The sequence below is a fragment of the Lissotriton helveticus genome, chromosome 5_1, assembly GCF_964261635.1.
Source record: "Lissotriton helveticus chromosome 5_1, aLisHel1.1, whole genome shotgun sequence".
Lineage (NCBI taxonomy): Eukaryota > Metazoa > Chordata > Amphibia > Caudata > Salamandridae > Lissotriton > Lissotriton helveticus.
This window is the reverse complement of record NC_136065.1, coordinates 1574238826-1574265707: the sequence shown is the minus strand read 5'-3', so window position 1 is coordinate 1574265707 and position 26882 is coordinate 1574238826. Positions and strand designations below refer to the sequence as shown.

At 42.3% G+C, this 26882-nt stretch overlaps 1 protein-coding gene across 1 annotated transcript in view; it reads left to right on the top strand.

Moving 5' to 3' along the window:
• Positions 1 to 9424: 9424 nt before the first annotated feature.
• The window catches only part of LOC144753716 (acidic mammalian chitinase-like), a 211988-nt gene continuing 194530 nt past the window's right edge, over positions 9425 to 26882 (top strand). Inside the window, exon 1 of the mRNA XM_078641306.1 lies at positions 9425 to 9446. The gene's annotated coding sequence lies outside the window, so the exon portion shown is untranslated. The remainder of the gene's footprint in view (positions 9447 to 26882) is intronic.

The following is a 26882-nucleotide window of genomic DNA, read 5'->3' as shown; positions in this document are numbered from 1 at the left end:
AGATTGTCTAAGTCGGTAGTCACTTTTATCCCGAGGTATGTTGCTTCGGGCACCACTCTAATATCCTGATATGTTGTGTACCTATTCTGCACTATCTGAGTCTTCCCTTTGTTAATCAAATATCCAGCTATTACTCCGAAATTCAAAGCCTCTTGCTCTATTTCAACTATTGCTCTCCCTGGCTTCGATGTTATGATAGCCACGTCGTCCGCATATGCGAATAGCTTATACTCATTTCCTTGTAGTCTAACCAGAGAGATATTATTGTTGCTTGCTAGTTTTCTTCAAATGGGATCCAAATATAAAGCGAACAGCAAAGGTGAGGCTTGGCAGCCCTGCCTAGTCCCGCGTTTTATCTGAACTGCCTTTGTATAACTTCTATTTATTCTTACCCTTGCTGTTGGCTGTTCATATAAGGCCTGGATTGCTTTGATGTAGCCCCCACCTATCCCAAACCACTCCATGGCCCTCCACAGATAGTCCCAGGAGACCCTGTTGAAGGCCTTCTCTGCATCGAGAAATATGGCCGCAACAGGGTCTCCTGCGACCTCTGCGACATCCAAGATGGTAATCATTTGCCGGGTATGCTGGGTTGTCCCTTTCCCCGGAATAAATCCGTGTTGTGAGGTGATGACTAGCCCCTCAATAACCTTGCTCAATCTTTGTGCGAGTGATTTGGAGAAAATGTTTGCATCCGCGTTTAAAAGAGTGATTGGCCTATAAGACCCTGGTTCTAGTGGTGGCTTATCCTTCTTTAAAATCACTTTGATATCTACCCCTGCCCAGGAGTGTGGTACTGCCCTGCCTAACTGTGCCTGCCTAAAAATTTCCAGCATATCTTCCCCCACTATATCCCAAAAGGTCTTATAAAATTCTGCCGGTATTTGGTCCGGCCCTGTGGCTTTCCCCACTGGTAATTTATTCACAGCCTCACTTACTTCTTGTAACGTTAAAGGGAGACCTAATTTCTCTTTCCCCTCTGTACTTAATGCGGCATGCGGTATCTCTGCCAGGTAGTCCGTGATCTCCAAATCTATGTTACTTAATCTCTGATCATAGAGGTTGCCATAGAAACTCCTAAAAACTTCCTGCACCTCTTCCACTTTGCTAACTACATTTCCTACACTATCTCTGATTTCTTTTATTTCTCCTGCTGCTAAGTTTTGCCGAGTCCGTATTGCTAAAAGGTGGCCTACTCTTTCATTAAATTCATAAAATTTTTCCTTTTTGGCCAGAAAGTTTCCCGCCGCCTTCTGCGCCAAACTTTCCCCTGCCTCTGCTTTATTCAGTTCTATTTCCAGCAGTATCCCCTCTATTGGTTCTTGCTTGGTTATGGCCATGATTAGTCGCTCTTCTAGGCTCTCCAAATCCCGCAACCTTTTATCCATCCTGATCTTCTCCTTCTTGCTCCTCTGCAATGTGTAGCTCAGAGTCTCCCCTCTAACTCCAGCCTTGAACGCGTCCCAAATCATGTTGACAGAAGCTGAATTCCTATTGACCTCCCAAAACTGTGGAATCCATTCCTGTATATGACTAATATATCGTGCCTCCCTCAGTAATCCTCTCTCAAATGTCCATGTATTGCTTTTGCTCTCACCCCTGTTAACCAACGGGAGACTTAGCACCAGCTGATTATGGTCCGAAACTAACCTTGGCAACCTTTCTAGCTGGGTTCCGCTCATTATTGAACTTGAGATGTAGAAGTAGTCTAACCTGGCTACCATTCTATGGGGTGCTGAATAGTAAGTGCTCCCCGTCCCTATTGGATTATTTTTCGCCCACACATCCACCAAAGCATTATGTTGCGCCAAATTATGTATAGCCTTACATATTTTCCTCTTCCGCCCAGCATAGCCTCCTTCACCCAACAAGCCCAACCCATCAAGGCCATTAATATTAAAATCTCCACAGCATATTATAGGCTGTGGCCACAGTGGGAGTTCTATGTCTAAATATTCAAAAATCTCGGGTTCGTCGTCGTTAGAGTCATAAACAGATACAATTGTAAAACATCCAGCATGTGTTTCCACCTCCACCATAACCCATCTTCCCCCTTGATCCTCCTTTTTCCTTTTAAGTTTAACAGTCCCTTTCTTAGCTAGTATGGCGACCCCTCTTGTCCTAGTTTCTTGTTTTGTATGAGCAAGGACATCGAACCCCAACTGCTCCAACATAAATTTTTCTTTTCCTACGATATGCGTCTCCTGCAGACACATTATTTCCAGCCTAAGCATTCTTAACATTATTCAGACCACATATGTTCAGAGAGACAATCCTTAATGCCATTTATATTTCCTGGAGTTTTCCTTCCCAAGCATCCTGATACTCCCATCTTTATATACAGTTAGCGACACATCCTCCTCTCTGCGATTTTTATCATTTTTGTCATTTTGTGCTGTTTTTTCCAAACACCCATCACCCCCACTATTTCCCCCCTCTGCCCACCCTCCCTCCCTGCGGCACCCCCACCCCCTCGACTCCCACCCCCCCTTCCACAGGCAAATAGGTCACTCATGACCTATGTGTGACTGCTGTGTGTTGTAGAGTCGCCTCCCTCTCCTCCCCGTTGCACAACCTTTCCCCCCCGCTGTACTGAATCCTGTGTTGTGCCCCTAGCCTGCTGTCAATGTCTTAGCCTTTTCACTCTACCTTATTATTTCTTTCCTCTCCCCTTGTTCAGCTCAGTGAGCTCTGTTAAGTATTCCCCTGCCTTTACTTCTGAGAAAAACATCCTAGTACTCCCACCTATGAAGATCTTTAACTTTGCCGGAAACATTAAATAGGCTTCTGCACCTTGTCTCTGAAAAGGAGCAATTAATTGCCTGAGTCGCCACCGCCTCTCCACAGTTACGTGGCAGAAGTCAGGCTTTGCGAAGAACGTAACTCCCTGAACTGTTTTTTTAGAGTCTGGTCTGGCTTTCTCGATGATTTCCTGTCTTGCCAAGAAATTTCCACAAAATACTAGCATAGCTCTAGGCAGGTTATCCTGTCTCCCATCTCTTTTCTTTTTATTTGACAGTGGAAACCTATGTGCCCTTTGTATCTCTAGCTCCCATTGCCATTGGGCTTCCGGGAAGGCATCTTTCAGCAGCTTGATAACATAGCCTCTTGCGTCCTGCCCCTCCACCCCTTCCTCTAGTCCAAGAAGTCTCACGTTATTCCACCTCTGGCGATTTTCAAAATCCTCAATTTTCGACTGAAGATCCTCCACTGTTTTAGACTGCTCCATCTTGAATGCCTGCCAGTCCGTTACCTCATGCTCGAGCCTGCCCGTCCGTTCCTCTACCTGCACCACTCGCTCTTCGACCTCCTCGTACTTTTTATTCATTTTTCTAATTGATGCCTGTATTTTCTTGGTGTCATGCCTGGCTCTCCGACTCTCTGCCCTGGCTTCAGCCTGCATTTGTTTTAACGTATTAAACATCATATCCAGTGTGGCATGCTGTGGAGTTCCACTTTCAGCCCCTCCTGTTGCTCCTCCTTCTCCTTGTATGCCCTCCTGATACACACTAGAGGTTGCCGAGTAGTCCCATTAAAGTCTTTTATTTGTTTTATCTGGGGAACCTCCACCTCCCCCTCGTCTTGCTGTCGTTTTCCTCTTTTTCTGTGTGTTTTTATCATCAGATCCGCCACTCTCCTCTGTATCTGAGCTAATTTCTGTAGAGACTTTACCTTCTTCCTCGCTCGAGGTGGAGTCTGAACCCTCATTAACTGAAAAAAATGTATCGCCTTCACGCTCTATTTGTGAATCAAGGCTAGCCAGGCTCCCCCATTTCGCGCACTGGATCTGTTTAATGTTATTACTCATCTCTTCCTCCACTTGTAGCAGTGCGTCCAGCATCTGGGCGTTGTTAGTGCTTCGTGCCCCCTCTGCTGCACCGCTTTCGACTAGCTCAGGCCCCCTGCTCACCAGCTGCAGCTGCTTGCTGCTCGTGTCCTCCGTCTCGCTCGTCTCCGATGTGCCCGCAGGAAGCGTGCAGTCCGTGTCTGATCTTTCGGGTTGCTCGGCAACCAAGACGCTTGCGTCCTCGAGGACAGCTCTCTCTGCTCCCGCGTCTCTGTAGGCGTCATCAGCGGCGTTTCCCACAGGAAAGTGCCTTGCCGGGGCCTTGACTGCTGTACCTGCCGCTGACTTCGTAATGAACGACTCCGTCAAGGTAGGCTGTCTAAAATTGGAATCCTTGGCGTCTTTGACTATCGTTGATCTGTTATTCCGTATGGGTGTGGATATGTCTTTGTTTTCCCCCTGTATTGCAAGCGGCAATTCATTTCGACCTGCCATGGGTTGTGTTGATTTCATTTCGAGTTTTCTTTCTTTCTCGGCTTTCTTTTGCTGTGCTTTTTGAGCCGCGCTCGCTGCAGGGGTTACCCGTTAACTTGGTGGTAGTATTTTGGTAATAGTCCCGGTTCCTAGCGCCTTAAACGCGCTAATTGCTGTCGGTACCGCTTTATCCTTGTCCTTTTCACTTTTTCCTCGTTGGGACATTTTAGTCAGACTGCTATACAAAGTTTCCCAATGCTCTCTAACAGTTTTAATTGCTGTCAGAACTCGCTGCTGGAGGCGGAATTCTACGGTGCTGATTGCCCTTTGATGTCTTCCTGCAATCCACAAAATCACCCGCATATCCGACTCAGAATCCGTATCAGGGCAGCTTCTTCATTCTCCTAGTCGGGGGAGGGAGTAGAGTGCGACTGTGCTCTACAGCCCACTAGTGGCCATCTTGCCCTCCGTCTCATCCATTAGTCTGTGGTTGGAGTCATTCACATTTGTTTGTCACCCACTCTAGTGTGCACTAAGGGGCAATGTATCAACCCAGGTCAGCCATTGACTGACTTCACTAGGAGTTATGCATTCCTCCCTTTCACAAGGAACACATCAGCACACAAAGTAGTTCCCTTAAGTGCCAAGGAGTTCTATGGTAACGCCTGTGTCTTTTGTAGGGGTGGCTAGAATATTCTGTTTTACCTTCAGAATTAGCAATTCTGCGTTACTCTTGTAACTCGGTGTTCAGGCCAAATCCCCCCAATAGCTACATGGCGGAATGTTTTCTTATGCGCAGCTCCAGAACAGTGAGTTGGTAAATGGGAGAGAGATTAGGCATCCCCTAGCACAGTTTCTGGTTGTTAGCAGGACATTTAAAAAGATTTGTCTAACACTGGCAGTCGCAGGTGGTCACGACCGTTCACAATCAGAAGGCTTGAGCAGAAAACCTATTCAAGTGGCTGCAAAATCAACTCAAATAGCCGCACCCTCTGGCGTGTGTGCGCTGAATTTCTGCGTGGAAAGCGCTCCGGCCACTAAATCACAGAGTGAGCTGCACAACATGCCTAACTCTGCAAAATCAGTTTTTATGTAACTCTGAGGAATTCCGCAGAGTCAAATTGCACAAGTTCTGCCCACTCCTAGGGGCCCATTAGGATGTCGGGCGGATTGCCCCTGCCAGGCTGGCGGTAGCCACCGCCAGCCTGGCGGGGGCTATCCGCCCAACATCCTCACTCGTTTCCCCCCCCGCCATATTAGTATGGCGGGGAGACCTCGGCTGACGGAAAGACCGTCTGCCGCTTTTCCGCCCCAGTCGCCTTGTGGCTGGGGCGGAAAAGGAATAATATGGTGGCGGTGTCTATCAGACACCGCCAGCCATATTAGCATGGGCATTTTACAATGCCTTTCCATGGCGGCAATGCTACGTGGGCCCCCAAAGTGAAGGAGGGGTGGGGGGTGCACACGGGGGGTACCTGTGGTACCCCCCTGCATTTGCATATACAATGCGGTAGGCACCGCGCGGTGCCTGCCGCATTGTGTATGCAAATGCATACATGCATTTATGGCATTGTGGCGGGCGTTGCAGAGAGTTATCAATGCAGGATGCGGCCGCCACTGTGGCGGCCGCATGCTAATACCACCCACGGGACCCCCGCCCTTATGGCGGCGGTCCCAATCCCCGTCAGGATGGCGGGCGGGTAAAGTCCGTCCGCCATCCTAATGACCCCCTAGTTTTCTGAGGCCCCAAAAGCTTTATTTCCTGTAGCAAATCATTTTTTTTTAGATTGATGAGGGCCCAGCATATTCCAGAACACTAATGTTTTCCAAAAACTATGACAAAGCAAAACAAGAATTACCAGAAGGCTGGCAGCTAACGCCACACCTATTTGCTTTGTCTTCTGTACAATAATCTGTCAGATGTCAACCAATGTACTGATGAATACTTTCCCTGAATCTTCATCCATCTCCCCACTGCCCAATGTCATAGATTAAGGAGACAGAGACCATTCCCCCTCTGAGGCCCACAAGGGCATTGTAGCCAATGGGTTGGGGGTGGGGGAGGTAGGATGTACTAGGCTAAGGGTTTTTAATGATCACCTTACTTTCCTTTTGGTGAAATACACTTAGGACCTCATTATGAGATAGCCAGGAACTGAAGGGGGATATTGCAGTGATACTTAGCAATATTGGTTGGTGCATACATGGGGTACCAAGCATAGGCCCAGATGCATCAAGCTAGAATCCGCTCGCAAAGGGTCAGATTCTCAGAATCTGCCCCTTTGCGACCGGTATTTTTGCATTTGGGATGCATCATCCCAAATGCAAAAATCGCAAATTAAGAAATCGCTAAATTGCGATTACTTGCATTTAAGGAATCTCATATTGAGATTCCTTAAATGCAATGCATTAAAGTTTAAAAAATAGTGATTTCGCTAATAGGGCTCGCAAATTACCATGAAGTTGAACTTCATCATAATTTGCAAAAACTTTGAAAAATGCACTAAAGTGCATTTTTTAAAGTTTCATGTTGCGCACACACATGCCCTAAGGGCATGTGTATGCGCAATATATGTGCACAGATCAATTTCAGGGTTGCAACAGGGTGTCATTTGGACACCCCTGCACCCTTGAAATCGCATTCTCAATTTGTGATTCGCTAATTGCGATTCGCAAATTGAGAATGTCTTCCCATTCATTCTGGTGGGCCTCTAGGCCCATAGGAATGAATGGGGAGGTATTCCTTAATTGCGACTCGCAATTTGCGAGTCGCAATTAAGGAATTTTAAGAAATCGCTATTTTTTTAGTGATTTCTTCATGCATTACATTTTGCTATTCCTTAATAGCGAATCATTATTTTTCGCTATTAAGGAATAGCAAAATGGGTTCTTGATGCATCTGGGGGATAGAATCAGGGAAAATATGTGGGTCTCGGAATTACCCAGCCCATTCCCGCATGCAGTCCCTGTCAGCAGCTGGGACATGTGAAGTACAAAACATTGAGTTTTATTGGATGAGTTCCTGCATTTGATAAACCCTAAAATCTTGTTTAATGGTATCTCATGTGGAGAAAGATCTCAAAACTGAGAATGCGGGCATTGGTCTCCAGCAGAAACCATTTCTGTCTGTAGTTTTCTTATTATAGGTGAGCTTTGATGTTACAACTTGACTGTAATTTAGAAATTGGATGTAGTCGTTTATAAATGTATTGCAAGCCTCCATGTTAGTAAAGTGTATGTGTAAATTGTTTGTTGTCCGGTATAAGAAAGGATGGTGGGTAGTTGGTAGAAAGACTTGGGGTAGGATAGGCTGAAAGGAGAGGGAAATGTATTCACCGCCCAGTGGTGGGCAAAAGGATTGGCCGGCGGACATGTCTTCACCTGCAACAGACAGGTATTGGCTTGAGGAAGATGCACATGTGTTCTTTCTCTGAACGACAGGCAATGAGGTTGACAGCAGAAGAAAGAGGCAAGTCTTCAATTCGGTCGGGAAGACGAGGAGATGGAGAGGTGATGAGACTCGATGTGAAAATAAATACCAGAGGTGGATGTTTGAACAGTAGTGCTCTCAGACACATGTAATGTAGGTGTCACACTGTACCCACATTAGAATGGAATACTGACTGCCTAATGTACAAAACCCTCAGCTTCGGCAAATCTGAGGGCTTTCGCCTGCTAAAACACTTTTTGAAATGCACTAAACCCAATTAACGATTCGGAAAAGGTTTTCCGAATTGTTAAAAGTTAATATTAAAGAATCGCTATTTTGAAGGGGCATGTTAGTGACGTCCCTTTAAAGTACAGATTCCTTGAGGGATGTATTTATGTTTTGTGGCAGAAATCAGCGGCAAACCGATAAAAATTACCACCAATTCAAAATTTATGGTAAGCGATTCACAAACATAAAGGTGTCCCGAAGGGACCCCTTCCTCTTTGAAAATGTTAACAAAAATGTTTTTGTGGAGTAGGCAGTGGTCCCGGGGACCACTGCTTTCTTCTTAAAAACGTTTGTTTAACCTCTCATTTTTTCATTTTTCTATAAATTAATTGCGTTTTCCTTTTAGGAAAACGAGGTACATTAAAAAAATAGATAGCTTTATTTAAAAGCAATCACAGGCATGGTGCATGCTGAACCCAGCAGGCCAACATGCCTGTGACTCTAGCCAATCGTAACTGGTCTCAAATTCTGACCTGCCTCTGCCTCATGCATATCAAGGAGGTAGGTCGGATCGCGAACCACTACAATTTAGAATTTTGTGAACCGACCTTTTAGAACAGTGGTACTTAACCTGTGGTCCGAGAACTCCTGGGGGTCCATGAAGCCTACTTATGTAGTCCGCAACTGTTTAGAAAACGAAATAATATTAACAGATGAAAAAAGTGTATATAAATAAAGTAGCAAAATGTTCAATTAAAACTTTTAAAATATTATGTAAATGTGAAGGAATTTGACATTGTAGGCTACAAAGTAAGGCAGTATCCTCAAATTGATTCATGGAAGCAGTGCACATGCATCAGACAGAACATAGTATGGAAGATGAATGCTTCAACTGAATCTAGAAAAACTTCAACCTTTCCATTCAAATTTAAAGGTTTTTATATTTGTTTGCGAATGAAACAAAATATATCATCATTTGTATATTTGTTTGATGGGTTCTTTTTTCTGTATTTCTTATGTATTGTTTTGTGGGTGATATTAATGAAAATTCTAACATCATGGTCTCTTACTGCCAGTAATTACTTAGTGGGGTCCCCGGATTCCAATAATGATACAGTTGGGGTCCCCATGTTCCAGTAATGATTGAGTGAGGTCCGCAAAAGTTAAAAGGTTAAGAACGACTGTATTACAACATAGGTCTCATATCAAAATACATTTACAGTCGCAAAACGTTGGTGTGCAAATTGAAAACACTTTTTGTAAATGAAAATGTGTATATCATGCCCCAATTTTGTGCTATCAGATGGAGGAAAAGAAAATGAGAGACTAACAAAAGCAGTAAAAAGAGATGACCCAAATGCTCTTAATAACAAAATTCTCCTTGGTCGTTGGCCAGCAACATTGGTCAAATTGTGCTCTGTAGGTCTTTTAACAAAACATGCTTTTTGTTTTGTATAAAAGGATTCAGGTGCTGAGACTAGTGAAGTGCGAGCAGGAGAACAATGCGCAATATACTACTGTGGGTTGGTGAGTATTTATCCTTAATACTTCTGAATATTTGCACAAACAGAATTCAATAGGGTGACATTTTACATTCTGAGTGGAGTTAATCATTTACCCCAAAACAGAAGTGGAGGCACATGGAAACTAAAATCAGAGAAGTAATGTTATCACTGTACAAAGGCAGTCTGGTCACTTTGGGATAATGTGTTCATGCAAGACTGACATGAGGCTACATTTTTCCATCCAGGTAATTTATTTGGACAGTAAAATTAAGCTGCTGTAAAGGGAAGCATGAGAGACACAACAATAAAAGTAGATCTTTGCACAGATGTGACGTTGTTGTTCCAAACTTAGTTAACCATCTGCACTGACTTTCTTGCCGTCAGAACAGATATTTGACTTCAAAAAGGTACGTATACATTAAAATGTGATTACTATACTTTATAATACACCTTTCTTCAATATCAGCATGACTGCCCTCAGGGCCATAATGCCATGATCATAACACATAAACTCTGACCAATAGGAACAACATCTACCACTTCCCATATAGGGCGCACCCAACCCAGGCACCTCATAACAAGCCTTGGTAAATGCATTAGGTTTCTCCTATGTGATCATCAATAAGCTGTTTTTTGTTGTAAGTTGTAGCTTGCAGAGTAGTTGTACGATATAAGTTACAGAAAGTCTGTTAAAGTGTTATAACTTGTTTATTGACAAAAAGGCAATAAATTATACTGCCACTAGTGGTATTATAAAGTGGGGAGATTAGGTAAATGGTGGAGGACAAAGATAAACAAGCAAAGAGAATATGTTAATGATTTGCACTTCTAAGATAGTTAGAGAAAAGCTAGAATCTTTGTGCTTGTTGCTACATAGTCCGAGCTTGTGCAGCTTATTTTTTTAAACTAGCTTCTATTCAACTGTTTCGAATATCTGTGTTTATTTTTGTACTAGAGGTTTAATTTTTATTCTTCATATTTGCAAATGTGCTCAATCTTTCATATGAAAAGTCTATGCACCAAGGTTTTAAGTGGTTTGTGGGAAAGGTGATGGTGTGGTTATGTATTATGTGGGATAAAGTACCTCTTGGAATACATAAGGATATAGCAGGTCAGTTTGGAGTTCCAAAACCTTATACACATCTATATGGTGCTGGAACTCCTCTGTGACTTGTAATTTCCTTATAATGGACACCAGGGGGGTACGTTATCCCTTATATAGCAGCAGCTATGCAACCTGATGGGGAAATACTGGCACCTTTCCAGGAGCAAAGGAACGAAACTGACCAGACATAGCAGGTTTGCTCAGAAACAGAGTGAAATGTATTTATTGGTACCAAAAGCATGCATCATTGCTAATTAGCAAGGGAGAAGTCAGATCTGCCACCTTAGGGGCTCTCAGACTGCTTCTTCCCAGAGTGACAGATTTCTAGGTGCTATATGCCTTGCGTAATGCCATGTCAGCGAAACTAGAATAAGGCACCAAGCCAAATATGGCTGACATGGATGTGCAATGTCTGCACCGTGCAAATTATAAACACCAGATATGTGAAGACCAGAAAGTCTGGCTCGGCACTGTGTAAGCAACTTGCACAACCAGAATAAGAAATATCATGTAGTCGGGACAATCAAGGTGACCTCTAAGGGGATACAGAATAGCTTGTTGAAGCTTGTCCAGTCAAGGTCAGATAGGAAGCCCTTTGGAGGTCCAGCACTCAGGTTAATATGATCAATCTAAGCATATCTTTTGGAGTGCATACACATGAATTTGTATGGATATTCATATATATATTTTACAACAGTCCTCCCTTTTGGATAGACCTATTCAACAATGTTGTAAAACCAATATATATATATATATATATATATAACAATCCAGCTTTCCCAAACGCGCTTGCCGCACGGAAAGGCACGCAGACAACCAAATCAGCACTTCGAGGCAGATGATGTAAAGTTGCTGTATTTTATTTCATCAAGTGGGTAATAAATGCCATCAGACGCGTTTCGGGCACGTCCGTGCCCTTGCTCACTGATACTTGGCAAGCGAGGCACATTCAATTAAATTAGCAGTTTGGCGCCAAGGCTCACTTATAATAAACAGAGAGGAAGGACTAACAGAAATACATGGGCTCCTATGGACCATAGAATATGGGCGCCATTTTGTATCAGTAATTCTGCATGGATAAATCAATGTTATCTCATATATGCAAAGCCAGACATAATTTAAACAATATACAATATACATATTATAATAGCCTATATATACATTTTATCTACAATCATTATTTAAAGGCACAAATGCCTGAATTGTATATATGCGTTATGTCACCGGTAGGTCAACAAACAATCTGGCCTTCTTTTTTCACATCAACAAAGGCGCCTACGCCACAGGTATCCAAGACGAAGAATGTATGTATGAAACAGGTCACGTTTATATCCTCACAAGGAGAATTGCTAGCAAAAAAATAAAATAAACTACCTACACACAATGGCCATGTAGCTGTACAAATACATATACATATACATATTATTGCGCTGCCAATTAAATAAACAACTGAATCATGGGATTATTATTACTTGTGGATTTTACGTTTTGCACAGCAAATATATCTGTGGGTAATGGGATTTAATCATTTCTGTCTCCCCACAGTCCATTGTAAATTCATTTGACTAAATGAGTATAGACACATATACCTATGCATGAAATGCGTCCCGCCCCTTAATGACCTAATCAACAATATTTAATAATACACACTCCCTCCAGTCCATCCTCTTCTTTTAATCTGACCTTGCTGTAAGTAATGTGCGTCACCTAATCGTGTGCTTTAGAGGTGAAAAATAGTGCTAATGAAGGAAAAAGAGAAAGAAAATAAATATGGTGCAGATGTGCTAAAGTGCATGTGTATGATACGACTTTCTTAATCGATAGTGGGGAAAATTTATTGTTCGTAGGCCAACTCTTTGATCATATAATAGACTTTAAGAGATGCATACATCATCTTACATAGTTCAAAAAACGTTACTCATAATTGTCTGCTCGGTGTTCTCATTGTATTTTACCGGAACCTACTTATGACCCCTCTTTGGAATCACACTCAAAGAAAATTGTGTAGGTCTTCTCCCATATTGAGACCCCCTGGGCTCATACTGTTGAGCAACACTATATAGCGTGACTCCAATTGCCGCAATTTTTTCTCATAGTCACCTCCTCTTTTACTAGGGACTACTGCGTCTATGACAAAGTAAGTTAAATGTGCCAAATTTTTCTCGTGTACAGTTTGAAAATGCCGAGCTACCGGGTAGCTCTGGTCGGCATGTACAATGGCGCGCAAATGCTGTAAAATACGCTGGTGCACAGGCAACTTCGTGCTGCCAACATATTGTAAATTGCAGCTACAGGTAAGGACATAAACAGCTAATTCTGTGCGGCAAGTGTAGTGGTCTCGTAGGGATATAGGGTTATCCTCAAAGGGGGTTGTGTAAGTTCTGGTATTCACCCCGAATTTACAGGCTCTACATGAGCTGCAGCGAAAGAACCCCTTACGGGGGCAGAGCCAGTCTTTGTTCTTACTGGTTTCAGGATTACTGCTGACCAGGTAATTTCTCATTGCATAGGCTCTCCTAAAGGTGACGGTCGGAACCCTGGGCATAATGTCTCTAAGGACTTGATCTGTCAGAATGATGGGCCACTGTTGTTTGACAATTTTGGTGACTTGTTTGGCTTGGCGACTATAACTGGTGATTAGCCTGATGGTGTTATCTTTATCTAGATGTTTCTTTGTGTCCCGTTCTGGGTTCAAAAGATCATCCCTGCTCAGTGAGTTTGCTTTCCTCATTGCTGACTCTAACAGTGTAGATTTATACCCGCGACTAATCAATCTGTTTTTAACTTCCAGTTGACATATATATATATATATATATATATATATATATATATATATATATATATATATATATATATATATATATATATATATATATATATATATATATATATATATATATGGATATATATACATATATATATGTATATATATATATACATATATATATATATATATATATATATATACATATATATATATATGTATATATATATATATATGTATATATATGAAGGAAATATTAGTTACATATCTTTGGATGGCATTACACATTCACAGTGTTTGCATAAAATGTATATATTGTCACATTGATGCATCTTGATGAGATCAATATTATATCAGCAGGCTGTTGTGATACCGGCAGTAAGTGTTCAACAAATATTTTTCTCTGTGCAATGCAGAGCGCTACAGTGTCACTTTAGTCACTCTGTTCCCGGGCACTTTCTTCAAGTGTCAGTAATTTAAAGGCACTCAGTGAGCGGTCATCTGCTTTTCCTCCTGGTGCGCAGTCGTCTTGTTCAGGGGCGGTTTCATGGACCTGCCCTGCATTGTCCTCTGCAGTCTATTTTTCTGCCGGTGCAGACCATCACCTTTCTTTGAGACTCCATTGTGTATTTCACTCAACAGCATCAGTAGATGTCGCGTCCCTCTAACACTTTATGATGGGCCCTCATGGATCGTAGACATAGTCTGGTCTGTCCTCTTCTTGACTGCTTTGTTGCGCAGGTCCTCTGGTGACATCACTTTCTGGTACCGTCCTCTCAGACGTTGGAGTGCTGCCTTGCATCTTCTCCCCTCAATCCATTCATGGCGTTGGTACACTGTCTGTGGTCCAGTCCACCTAGAACTAAATGAAACAGCTTTAATTTTTCTCGCAATGACCATGTACCATAATCGCTTTTAGAATTCTTTGCCACATTGCAGGCAGTACTAAAGTCAGAGCATCAGGCCATTTCAGGCCTGTTCCATCAGTTGCTTTTACTAATAATTTATATTTTTTATTTTTATTTTTATTTTGGAGTTCATTTACTCCTCCTGGCCTCAAGTTGGAGGGTGATATGGGGTATGCATGTTATACATTATTCTCAAAAACAACCTCTTTAGCATAAATGTAGTCACTAAGTGATCTCCTTCTATCGCTATGTATGCTGCATCATTCTTCCCTGTTGGGTACATCTCCATTCATCTTGAAAACATATCCACCCACACTAGAAACTATTTAAATCCATTCACTAGGAAGCAACATGCATCTGCGCATTCATCCTCCCTTGTGCAATATTAGATGGTCCCTGCTCCAGTCTTGTAAGGGAAAGGAACATACTGCGTGGGGACACAGGTATCTCATCCTGGTAAGCCCATACCCTCTCCATTATTTGGCTTATAGCCTTCCTCTCCACCATCACAGCTGTTGACCCCTAATCACTGCAGAAAGCAAAGTCACATAGTTGTGTCCCACAGGCCTTTCTTTTCCAGCTGTGTCAGCACACCATTGGCAGCACCACTTCATTTGCAATGTTATTTTGCTCTGAAACAGAGATGGAAAGGCAGTTTGTAGTCAGGCAGTCCCCATGATGGCGCAGTACACAATGTCTCTTTCAATTTCTTGAAACAGTTTGCAAGTTTATTAGTCATAGCATCTGCATTCATGGACCCATTGATGGCAGCAATTCATTATTCCAAGGAAGGACATCATTCCTTTCTTGGTGGGCAGGAGCTGAATGCCCTGAAACATGTTTATCCTGTTAGGTGATATGCAGCGTGTACCTTGGAATATCACAAAACCCAGGTAAGTCACCTCTTTTTGGCAGCACTGGCATTTTGACAATGAGGCTTCTCTTCTGGAGGTCGTTCAGCAGAGCTACAGTGTCTTTTTCACAAGCGTTCACAGGCCTCAAGTGATGGAGATGTCACAAGGAGGTCATCAGCTTACAGCAAGATGATACTACCAACTTCCAGGCATAGGTGGTCCAAGTCTCTCTTTACTGCCTTCGCATTGACATTGGGACTCACAGTGAACAAAGTGTACTTGGTATCCCAGTCTGACGGCAAAGAGGCTTTCATCCTGTGGATGGACTTAAATGCTAAAACCCACTGAGGAGAGAAATATACTCTGCCTCTTACAGGTATAAATAATATTATAGTACTGGTGTCAGGCACAACAGGCTTTAAGGGAACCACAAGTTCATAAGGTAATCACTTTATGGGGACAGCATGTTAACACCACCCTCTCGTTTTACAATTTTATTTATTTTAATTATCACTTTATGGTGAGGGCATTTATCCAAAATCTCTCCGTTCCCTAGATCTATAACCTTATTGTTAGTTATGTGTAAATCCATCCATTTCCTTTTCATATGTAACAAACTGCAGTCTAACAGCATCATTCATCATCTCTAAACACATCCACACGTGCACTACAGGGGGTGCATACAACAGAGAATCCTTACTGAAGCTGCAAGCAGCAAGTGCCCTGTTCTAACCTATCGTTAGGTATTTATAAGTAAATTCCATTTATTAAAAAAGATATACATATATATATACTGTTGCAAAAATTATATTTATTTATATTAAAATTGTGAAATGTATCCCTTTATCTCCCATGTCAGTGGAAACATCTTCCACCTTAGTGGAAACATGAGATTCTCCTTGGCATGTATGATATCTTCATCCTGAAACACTGTGCGACAATAAAACTGATACCATACTCTTATCTACCCACCCTGCATTTCTCCTACAAATGTATTATTTCTCAAGAAAACAGTGATATCCCCATCTTCCCCTAAAAGAATATGCAATATTTCCTTTAGCTAATGGTACCTAAACAGATCTGTGGTGTCCAATCTAGTTCCAGGAAGGCTTAATCAAGGCCATAATTTCATTGTAACAACTAGGTAAATTCTTACATTCATTAAATGTAGTTAAATCACTAATGGCGATATTCCTAATATTATTACCATGAATTGAGAATTAATTTTGACCCTAATTTTCCTAGGCACATTATAGATTCAGACATCATTAGAGCAAAATTTACATTTACCTGTAGTGTTGTACCCTACAATGGTAGAATCAGGATATTTAATTAATACAAAGGAATTATTAAGTTGTTTAAACTACTCTTCAACATAACACGCAGGTATTATATCTATGTTTTTTCTATTTTACTCATATAATGTGAATGCCTTTTAATATTTAATATCATGTATCTAAGGAGAGTCAAATCTACTCCACATCAATGATAAATTCAGCTTACACTACTGACATTTTGAGTTTTCTTGAAATGTCATTTTAAAGTGCTTATGCCATAAGAGTGTTGCAACATTTTGCATCTATTTTTAATATTTGTTAAAATGCCTCTGGGGTAAATTGGAGTATAGTAGAATGGGGTTGACTAGGGTGCAGTGGGGTAAATTGGAATGGGGTAGATTGGGTGGATTAGAGTATTGTGGATTGGAGTGAGGTCGATTACAGTGAAGTGTAATAGGGTATATTAGAGTGGATTGGGGTAGATAGGGTTGGGGTAGATTAGAGTTGATATGATGTGATGTGAGGGAGATTTATATAGCGCACTGCCACTTCAAGGAGCATCATGGCGCTTAGACTCGTGAGCTGAAAGATGGTAACATTTACTGTGTTCATACATTAAGAAAGGGATTTAAACCAGTGTTTTACAGACCGAGTCAGCTAGCCTGAGTGGGGTAGAATGGAGTGGATTGCTGTGGAGGGGCATAGAGTGGAGGGGCACAGAGTAGTCGGGTGTAGAGTGGAGGGTTGAGCTGTGTTGTAGAGTGGAAGGACGTAGATTGGAGCAGAGTGTTGAAGAGGGATGTGGTGCAGAGTGTTGTAGAGAGGAGTAGTGTAAAGTGGAGGGGTGTACAGTGGATTATGCATGGTGCGATAGCTCACTGTCATTACATATTACACATTTCCAATTAAAATGACCATTGCATTTGCACAGATATACATTTTTACTACACACAAATGATAGTTTGTGGAACTGTCAAAACCTAGGGTATTGACCTGTTTTGATCGTATTAAAATATTTCTTTCCACCATACTTCAGATTACCCATAACATGTGCTTCAATTCTATTGTTCTCATTCTGATGTATTCTGAAATATCAGCATAGTTCATTTTTGTTGTGTGCTAGAAAGGTTTACTACATCCTACAGCCTGTCTTCTTGCATGGGTACTAAGCAGGATGGGTGGCACATAAGTCAGCAAAAGAAAAGTAAACAGCAAGTTCCCTAGGAATACAAAGCCTGACGTTTGACCCCTGCCTTTGAGTGCGCATCAAATGAGGACTGTTTACAGATAGTGAATACTGGGGAGGATACAGTAAACAAGGAATGCTCACAGGCGAGACGAAGTCAAGCTTGACAACCTAAAAATCAAGCAAACAACAGAGTTAGCTAGGGAAGATGCACTCTGTGGAATAGCTCAACAGAATGAAAAAAATAGGTCCAAAAAGTGCAAGCAGTGTACAGGCACAAGTCCTTGGTCCCTGCTTCAGGGGAGGGTAACATGCAAGAAGAAGGAAGTGCCAAAGGCTGAGCTGGCCCGCAGGAAGCAAGCAATCAAGAGTAGCTTTAAAGCCCATCAATGGTAAGTAATTGGAGGGCTTTAAGACCACGAACAGTAAATACAATGTCTAGACAAGACAGCACATGCACTGTCTATGCAACACCTAAAACTTAGATAGCTGGTGCTACTAGAATCATAAATGTCAAATGGCTAAAAATAAAGGCCGAATAAGGCATGAGAGCAGGAACACCCTTAGTGGTTCAACTCCCATCATTATAGATACCAGCATGACTTAGCTAATACAGACTACAGGACTTGGATAGCTATTCAAAAAATGTATCAGTAGAAATGCCCATAACAATTACTACAAGGGAGCACCCATAGCAATTGTTACAGTCCATTGCAGCGCCGCACTGAAAAGTAGCCAAAGAAGAGTGCTGTATATCTTGTCCTACTGCACTAATGCAGGGTGGTAGGTTTGTAGTGTGCAGAGAGAGATGGGGGGAGAGAGAGAGAGAGAGAGAGAGAGAGAGAGATTTCGAGAGAACAGGAGATGGAGAGAGAGCTTGAGAGATAGAGAGAACCAGAGATGTAGATAGAGGAAGGGAGAGAGAGAGACCGCAAGAGATACGGGTAGAGAGAGAAAGCACAACAACAGAGTGGGGGAAGAGAGAACAAGCATTGGCATAGCCAATTGGTCTTGCCTTTGGGACCATATAAGTGTTTAACCATGCAACAGTTAATGGTGTTGCACCAAGGATATTGTGCTCCATAACTAAATACTTATAAGGTCCCAAAAGCGAGACCTATTGGCTATGCCAATGCTTGTTAGGTTGGGAAATGTGAGATTCACACACCTCCAATCCCACTGACCAGGCTATGCCCCTAGGACTACCCCTGCTGGCTTCAACTTGCTGTGATGAATATAGGTAGGTAGGCAAGCCAGCAAATGTAGAAAAGAGAGTGTCGAAATAATTAGTAAATACCATGGTTAAGCTTGACTCCAGAGGCAACACGTAATCCAAGCCATTGACAATTTGCCACCTAAATTCCACAATAAACGGCATGTAAACATATGGTGAAGCCTTTAAAATGCTTAAGATTGTTTCTTTCGTTAATGTGAGTTTCATTTTAACAGATCCCATTATATGACTGGAGTGAGTGGAATTTATAATAGTTTCTAGATACAACCGCATTAGGGAAGAGAGGAACAGTGCTTCGCTGTTTTGGTTTGCAAGAGCCAGAGGTCTGGCTCGAACATTGCTTGGCATGTCCACCTCTCATAAAGAAGCCACCCCAGTTCTGTATTCTCGGTGCCAGAACCTCTTTTTGCGAGCTCTTCCTGCAAAACGACATGTTACAACTTTTAAGACTCTCGGAACGGGCGCAGGGGTGCTAAGTTTAGCTACAAACAAAACATGTACAATAAACAAAATAAAAAACAATAAAGTATTTACTCAGGGACGTGCCACAGAACCCTGTAGCCCCTGGGGCGCACCCCTCTCCCCCAACCCTATAAGGAGCTCTCACTGAGCCCAAGACCTATGAATATCTGTGAAATATGGGATTTTAGAGGTGGGAAGGCTTCATCACATTCTGCGCGGTGGGAGCCATCAATTTGCGTTACGACACTGGCGCAGACCTCATTGCGAAGTTTATTTATTTATTTATTTATTCAGAGCTCGTAATAAGTATGTATGCCTACAAAGACACCTGGCATGTACAGTGCTTTGACGCTGCAAACCTGTGACACTAAGAGCTGTGCAAATACTGTCACCTGCTATCCTCGGAGGCAAGCTAGCTGTAGGGAAACTTCATTGGGCAGAAAGGCTGGCATCTGCTGCAGCTCAGATGTTACCGTACCTCATGTAGCGATTGGCTGGCACTGTCCTGCGATCTGCTTCAGACGACTTTGCGAGATATGTATAATACACTTGAATATCCCCAAATGCCTGAATTGTACACACTCCCAAGCCAGAGCAGGCTACGGAGAACGCGCTTACGGTGTACGTGTTGGATCAAAGCACGAAAATGCCAATGGGGATAGGGGATGGCCGAGGAGAGTTATGTCCTCTCTGCTGGGCTGCAGCTTCCCGTCTCCCACCTGGATCACTAGCGGGGACATGGGTGACCTGGCACAGCTGCTGAAAGTTTGGCAGCAGTCTGCTTGGGCAGACTACAAGGAACAGAAGGTAACAAGGCAGCAGGCCCGACTCTAGGAATTTTTAATTGGGTGGGCCAAGGACGCATTTGGGTGGGCCACTGCGGGCTCGATTTGTCGCATATATGTCTAGGCAGGCCTGCTTCAGGGCCCTCCTTTACCTCTTCTCAGTCTTACAAGCCCAGTAAAACTCACTCTTTTCCAAATCTCTTTTTAATGTTATCACTCACAAAAAGTGTTTTTTCTATGTAATGATCCTTTGATGGGAAGAGGAGGTTTCTGAGGTGGGAGTATCAGGCAAGTGACACTTCTCGGGCTCCCTCTGTGTGAGCCTTCAGGGAGAATCCCTCTTCATTACTACCTCCACCTGACCACGGACTCTTCAACGCACTCCCTTACAAGCTTGATTAGCCACTATTGCTCTCCAGTGCACCTTATCTCACAGATGACCTTGGGCCCGCCCCATGTCAGGCACCATCTCCCGGTAAAAACATTAGTAAAATCACCTTCATACTTAAAACAGTGATAGAGCAATAAATATAATTAGCACACACTTTAAAGTATGTTCCACAGTGGCCCTTATGGCCCGACTGTTAATTAAATAAACAAAAACAGAAAGGCCATGACAGGGCCGGCTTCAGCGCTGATGCAAAAGTCTTTTTTGGCGCTGCATCAAAAACCTCTTTCTCCATAAATACCTTTACTACCACCTTCCAACAGTGTACCTCATCCATCCATGCCCCCCACTATTGACCTCTTCCTCGGATTCCCTCACTGCCACACGCCACAAGTGCCCCTCATCTCCCCATAGCCCCTCCCCATTATGACCTCCTCCTCGGATTCCCTCACTGCCACCCTCCCCCAGTGCCCTTCGTCTCTCTGTAGCCCCTCCCCCTCATGACCTCCTCATCAGACTCCCTCAATACCACCATCCACCGGTGCCCCTCATCTTTCCCTAGCTCCCCCTCCACCCCATGACCTCCTCTTCGGATTCCCTCACTGCCACCGTCCACCAGCGCCCCTCATCTCTCTGTAGCCCATCCCCCTCATGACCTCCTCCTTAGACTCCCTCACTACCACCCTCTACCAGTGCCCCTCATCTCTCCCTAGCTTCCCCCTCCACCCCATGACCTCTTCCTCGGATTCCCTCACTGTCATCCTCCAACAGTGCCCCTCATCGCTCCATAGCCCCTCCCACTACCTCCTCTTCGGATTCCCTCACTGGCACCCTCCACCAGCGCCCCTCATGTTTACGTATCCCCTCTCTCATATGCATTTAATTTGTTGTATAACGCTGCTCATATCAATGTAGTGTGTGTCAGTACTTAACACCACGCACACACTTACAGAGACAATGAATCATGCAAGTATGTAAATCAGTCTACAGGGAATGTCACATAAGCCAATGAGGATTACAAGGTGTAGGAATCATAGGTCATCCATTCTGGTGGGTAGTATATTTTAAGAGGGTTTGGTCTGGGGAAACACAACCTTAGGATTTAAAGAGTATTCCATGGGGGTCAGCTTTACTGATAAAAATGTATATCTGCCCAAACATACTCATTTTAGCAGCATTAGAATAATGAAAAGACTAGGGAAGTTCTAACTATATCAAAAAACAAAAAAAGCGAAGTTCTAATTATACCATTCATGTTTGTTTGCAGCTCTTTGGTGGCAGTTCATTGTTCACTGCCTTTTGTTAGGATTGTAACTTCTGAAGTAACACAAGGATCTCTGTGACAAAGGCAGTAACTCACTGAGCTATCCACATAAAATACAGTGCGTCTGCATTTAAAAAATACTAACTGACAAACGATTGCTCTAAAGCAGGATCATTAATCACCAACTTTATCTGGGCATTGCCATTTTGTATTGTTTTATTGTTGACCAGCATCGGCTATGATGAAATGATAAAAACTGTTTAAATGAAGCACATACGAAGTATGTGTCCTGCTGGGCCTGTGCAGATTTTAAAAAGAATTTTTTTTGTAACACATTCTCTTACCTACTCCTACTCCATTAGTCATACTTTGTGTCACAGCCTTATGTGATAAGCAGCTGCAGGGGTCAGGGGGTGACTAGGAATAAACAGACCACTTTTCCCCTGCGCTGCATAGAAAAAGATAATCAACGCAGCAGGACAGTAGGCAAAGGTTACCAAAGGTTACCGTTGTCAAAGAAAGGATTTGTCCCCTTTCACCATGCAGAGATGAAGGGGTGAAAAAAGTAAACAAAGCCTAGTTAACATGTTAATGGTCTTTTAAAGACCTGTTAAGTACTTTGGTGCAGCTGCTATAATCTTAAACTGTCTGTGTGCGCCCGGGAAGCTGTCTCCCCGGGCTGACACACGACCTGTGCGTTGAACGCCTGCCTTCAAGCCCTCACTGCGAGGGCCAAGGCTCCTGTTTGGGTGGGCCAGGCTCATCTTTGGGTGGGCCGGGCCCACCCGGCCCACCATCTAGAACCGGGCCTGCAAGGCAGACAAGGCAGGCAGTGAATGTCTCATCGGCTCCCCGCCGTACAAGCCAGAGAGAGTAGCCGAGGGTGGGAGGAGAGGGAGACTGCACCGAACAGCCAACAGGGACAGTTATGGGGGAAATGTTCAGAAAACAAGAACAAGCATTGGCGGCCGCAAGTGCTACCTTGCCGGGGATGAGCTTGCTATAACGTGCATGCACGCGCGTGCTCTTGTGCGCGTTCTAGCAAGCTGATCGCTGGCAAAGTAGCATTTCCCAGAGAAGTTAATGGGCCTCACCAAAGTGGTGAGCATTTCAAACATGTCAAAATTAAAACACATTTCACTACAAACCCAGGTGGAGGTGCATGTAACACGTTCTGTTTCTTACCCGATAGCGGCACATAGACACGCTGGTAACAAGCTGCAGGGTGCATGATGGAGATAGCTGAGGCCCAGCATCGGATTGGTAACACGAGCAGTCGAGCATTGGCCGATGTGCCGGTGCCTAAGGGTCACCTGTGGGCTGTTTTTTGTCAAAGGGCCCACAGAGACTTATTGTCTTCCCCACCAGGCCACTATAAGGGGGGGCAGCATCTTGAGCAAGGAGGCTCTGAGGGGGTTGCTTTCAGCAGCCAGACTTATCTTGGCCTCCCGTGGGGCCAGTGCAGACGCCCAGAAGCAATGTCCCACTCCCCTGCTGTGGGCCATCATCACCTCGGCTCCTCTGCCTTTGTTCACCCCTCCCCTGCCAGGCCATCACCCTGAGGCTACAGTAGACTCGGATGGGGAGAGTAAGTGAATGGCCTCGGTGAGGGCCTGTTGACAACTCGGCTACAGTGTCTTTTAGGCCCTGGGGGTGGGGGGGGGTGTATGTTGGCATAAACCTTCCTTTGAAGCACCTTTGCCAGAACCAGAAATTGAGATAATGTAATGTTAGGGTCAGAGCCGCCGAATATGGAACTATGGAAATAGGTTTGAGGGAGAACAGCCTTTACCACGCGGATTTTACTCCGCATACCGTTACAACGCGGTTTTTAGAACCCAAGACGTAACCACGACTTGCGTTGGAGGGCGCAACAGGGGAAGGAATAATTTAATTTACTATCCAACACCTTCCCTACTGTACGTAGGCTGGTGTTGGAATAGTAAATTAAAAAATTCCGAAGTCCGCACCCCTACAACGCAAGTCGTGGTAACGACTTGCGTTGTAAAAACCGCGTTGTAACGGTACGCGTGGTAAAACCATGCGTCGTACCGTCATACATCCGGAATGAGTCCCAGCCTCACCACACCATCCTGTGATTCTGGGTTAATGACTTAATTGCGCAAAGGCCTAAAATAAAAATGAATTTGATCTTCTGTAATGTAACTGGTGCTCATATAATTGCACCCTTTAGCCAAGTCAAAGCAGTCAAAACGCCTGGTAACAGGAAACAACAAAGAAGTACACAAAAAAGTTCCACGCAAAAGGGGATGAACACAGTACTTTGGTCACGGGAACTGATAAGCACAGCGTTGTGCAGGCAAAACCTAAAAGTGTATGGAAAGTGTGACTCGTATCCAATTAAATATACCTTTCTAGGCTACCAGCACGACCTGCTGCAGCACCACATTTACTGTGACATGAAGAGAACTCAACTTTGGCTCTTAGGCATGACACCCAATTCTTACTTTGCAGGACACGCTGAACTCATGCACCTCCGAATCTTGCATGCAAGCACCAGCCTTCAATCCATCAGTCAAGGCAACAGCACTACAAGGCTACATCATTGGCAACAGTCTGCAAACCAATTACCAAAAACAAAAGCAAAAAGTAAACAATTACGAATTCAATCTCCAACTAAATGTAATCAAGCATATTTAGGTTTGGACTACAGACAAGTAAGACACCCATTCACATAGTATTCAGATCTAAAACGGAGTTGGCTATCGTTCTACTTGTTCACATTTACAACTTTTTAAACCCTACAGTCAAATTGTCCAGATAACAGAGAACTGTGGCCCCCATTACGATGGCAGGTGGACTGTCCGCCCGCCACCGTAACGGTAAATGGGACCGACGCCAGAGTTGCGGCCATCCCGCCAGGTACAATAGGATGCGACCGCCACTCTGGCGGTCGCATCCCGCATATTTTACATTGTGGCGGGCGGTGCTGTAATCAGCACACGCCGCAATGTAAAATAGGCATTTTGTGCATTGGCATGCACAACGTGACAGGCACGGTGCAGTGCCTGCCACCCTGTGTATACCAATGAAGGGGGTACCATAGGTATCCCTCAAGTGCAGCCTCCCCACCCCCGCAGGTCCCCCAAAGCTGTTAAGTAGTTAATTTTTTATTTGTAAATTGAAATTAATTAAAACTTTATTATAGTAACTGTGTTATTAGTTTTAGGTGTGTTGTGGTGTTTATAGGAGTAAAGGGTGGGAAGTAATTTGTGTTTAATTTATTAATATATAATTGTTAATTATTTAATATTTATTTTGGGTAATTGTTTATGTTTTGTTTGTCGTTTTTAAGGGGTGATGGGTGGGTATTAAATAAATTGTAATGACTTTATTATTAGTTGTTAATAGTAACAGTTTTTAATTTAAAAATAATTTTTCATTGTGTTTTATTATTTTATAGTTTAATTTAGGTGTATGTTGTGGGTTTTATAGTGTTAAAGTGTGTGTAGTCAATCAATGTGTATTAATTTTTTATAAATAATATTTTTAATTGATTATTAATTATGTTAATTATGGGAGTACATTTAGTTTAAAATGTTGAAGTGTTTTGTTTTTGGTTTGGAGTTATAGGGTGGGAAATAAAATAAATACATTTATGTATTAATTCATATTTTTGTTTATCAATATTTTATGGTTGAGTAATTTTTTACATTTATTTATTATTTTATTTTATATAATATGTGTAGATTTTTGTTATACGTAAATAATATTATAACGTTTTCTTTTTATATATTTATTATATTGGAATTCTCTTTTTTTAATATTGATTATTTATTTTTAGGATTTTCAAAATTTTTTAATATATATATTTTTCTATAACTTTTTGAGTGTGGAAAGTAATTTTTGTCTTGTCGCTCCGCTATATAACACTTGCACTTTTTGGAGTAGGAATTATATTTTCTCCCCTCTGCTATCCAACACTTTCCCTACAGTTGCACTCTTTGGAGTGGGAATAGTAATTTTTGCCCCTCCGCTATCTAAAACTTTCCCCACTGTTGTTCTCACTGATGTGGGAATAGTAATTTTTACCCCTCCACTATCCAATACTTTCCCTACTGTTGCACTCACTGGAGTTTGAATAGTAAATTTAATTTCTCCGCTATCCAACACTTACCCTACTGTTACACTCACTGGAGTGGGAATAGTTATTTGTACCACTTTGGCATCGAACAATTTACCTATTGTTGCACTGATTGTATTGTGAAATTTAAGTTTAAATATTTTTTAATAGTTTAATGTTTAATTTATTATAGATGTTGGATTTTTATATTTTAAATCATTAATATATTTCTTATATTATTTTAAACTTTTAACATAAATTAAAAATAATAGCTTATTAATTGTTTTAAAGTAAATATATATGTACACATTATTATGTTTGTGTCTTTATTTTTTTATTATGTTTAATTGTTATATTTTATTAAAATGTATATTACATTAATTTTATTGTTAAAATTATATTTAATATTTTATTTTATATTTATATGAACCGATATTTTATACATCTATATTTTTACATCAATATTTTTAGTCGATATTATCTTACTTACTAGTTTACGTATAGGAGTCGATATTTTTGTTGTCTATATTGTTTACTCGATATTTTTAACATCAATATTTTTTACATCAATGTTGTGTCAGTGAACCTTTACAGACACATCTGAGGATGTCGCATGATTATAAAATAGACAGCTGGCAGGAGTAGAAGATAAAATAGGTTTATGTTATTTAGTTTACACATTGAAATATTGTGCAAACATTTATACATAGCTGGACGTATTGAAAGAAAAAAAACAAGCAAAGATATAGACTCTAAGAAGAAGTTGCCAGCCGACATAGGGGGCAATTTTCACAATTCTACCCCAGTACCATGAATGATAGTCCAGAAGCAGCGCTCTGTTGCTGAATATAGACTAAGGGGCATATTTATGAGTAAGGCTCCCTGTTTTCCATTTTTACAGTTTTTTACAGATAAATACAGACAGAAAACCATTTATTATCTTGTCTGTATTTATTTTTAAATGTGGAAAAACAGAAATTGGGTGCTTTTTGAGTGATTCTAAATACACTCTGCCATGACTGCCAGGCCAATAACTGTGTGGATTGATAGGGAAGGGTGTTAAGAAAATGAATATCAGTAAAGAGGCTTAAACAGCAGTAGATATGCACATGGCTGATAGTTAAATGTGCATATTTTCATAAAAGTG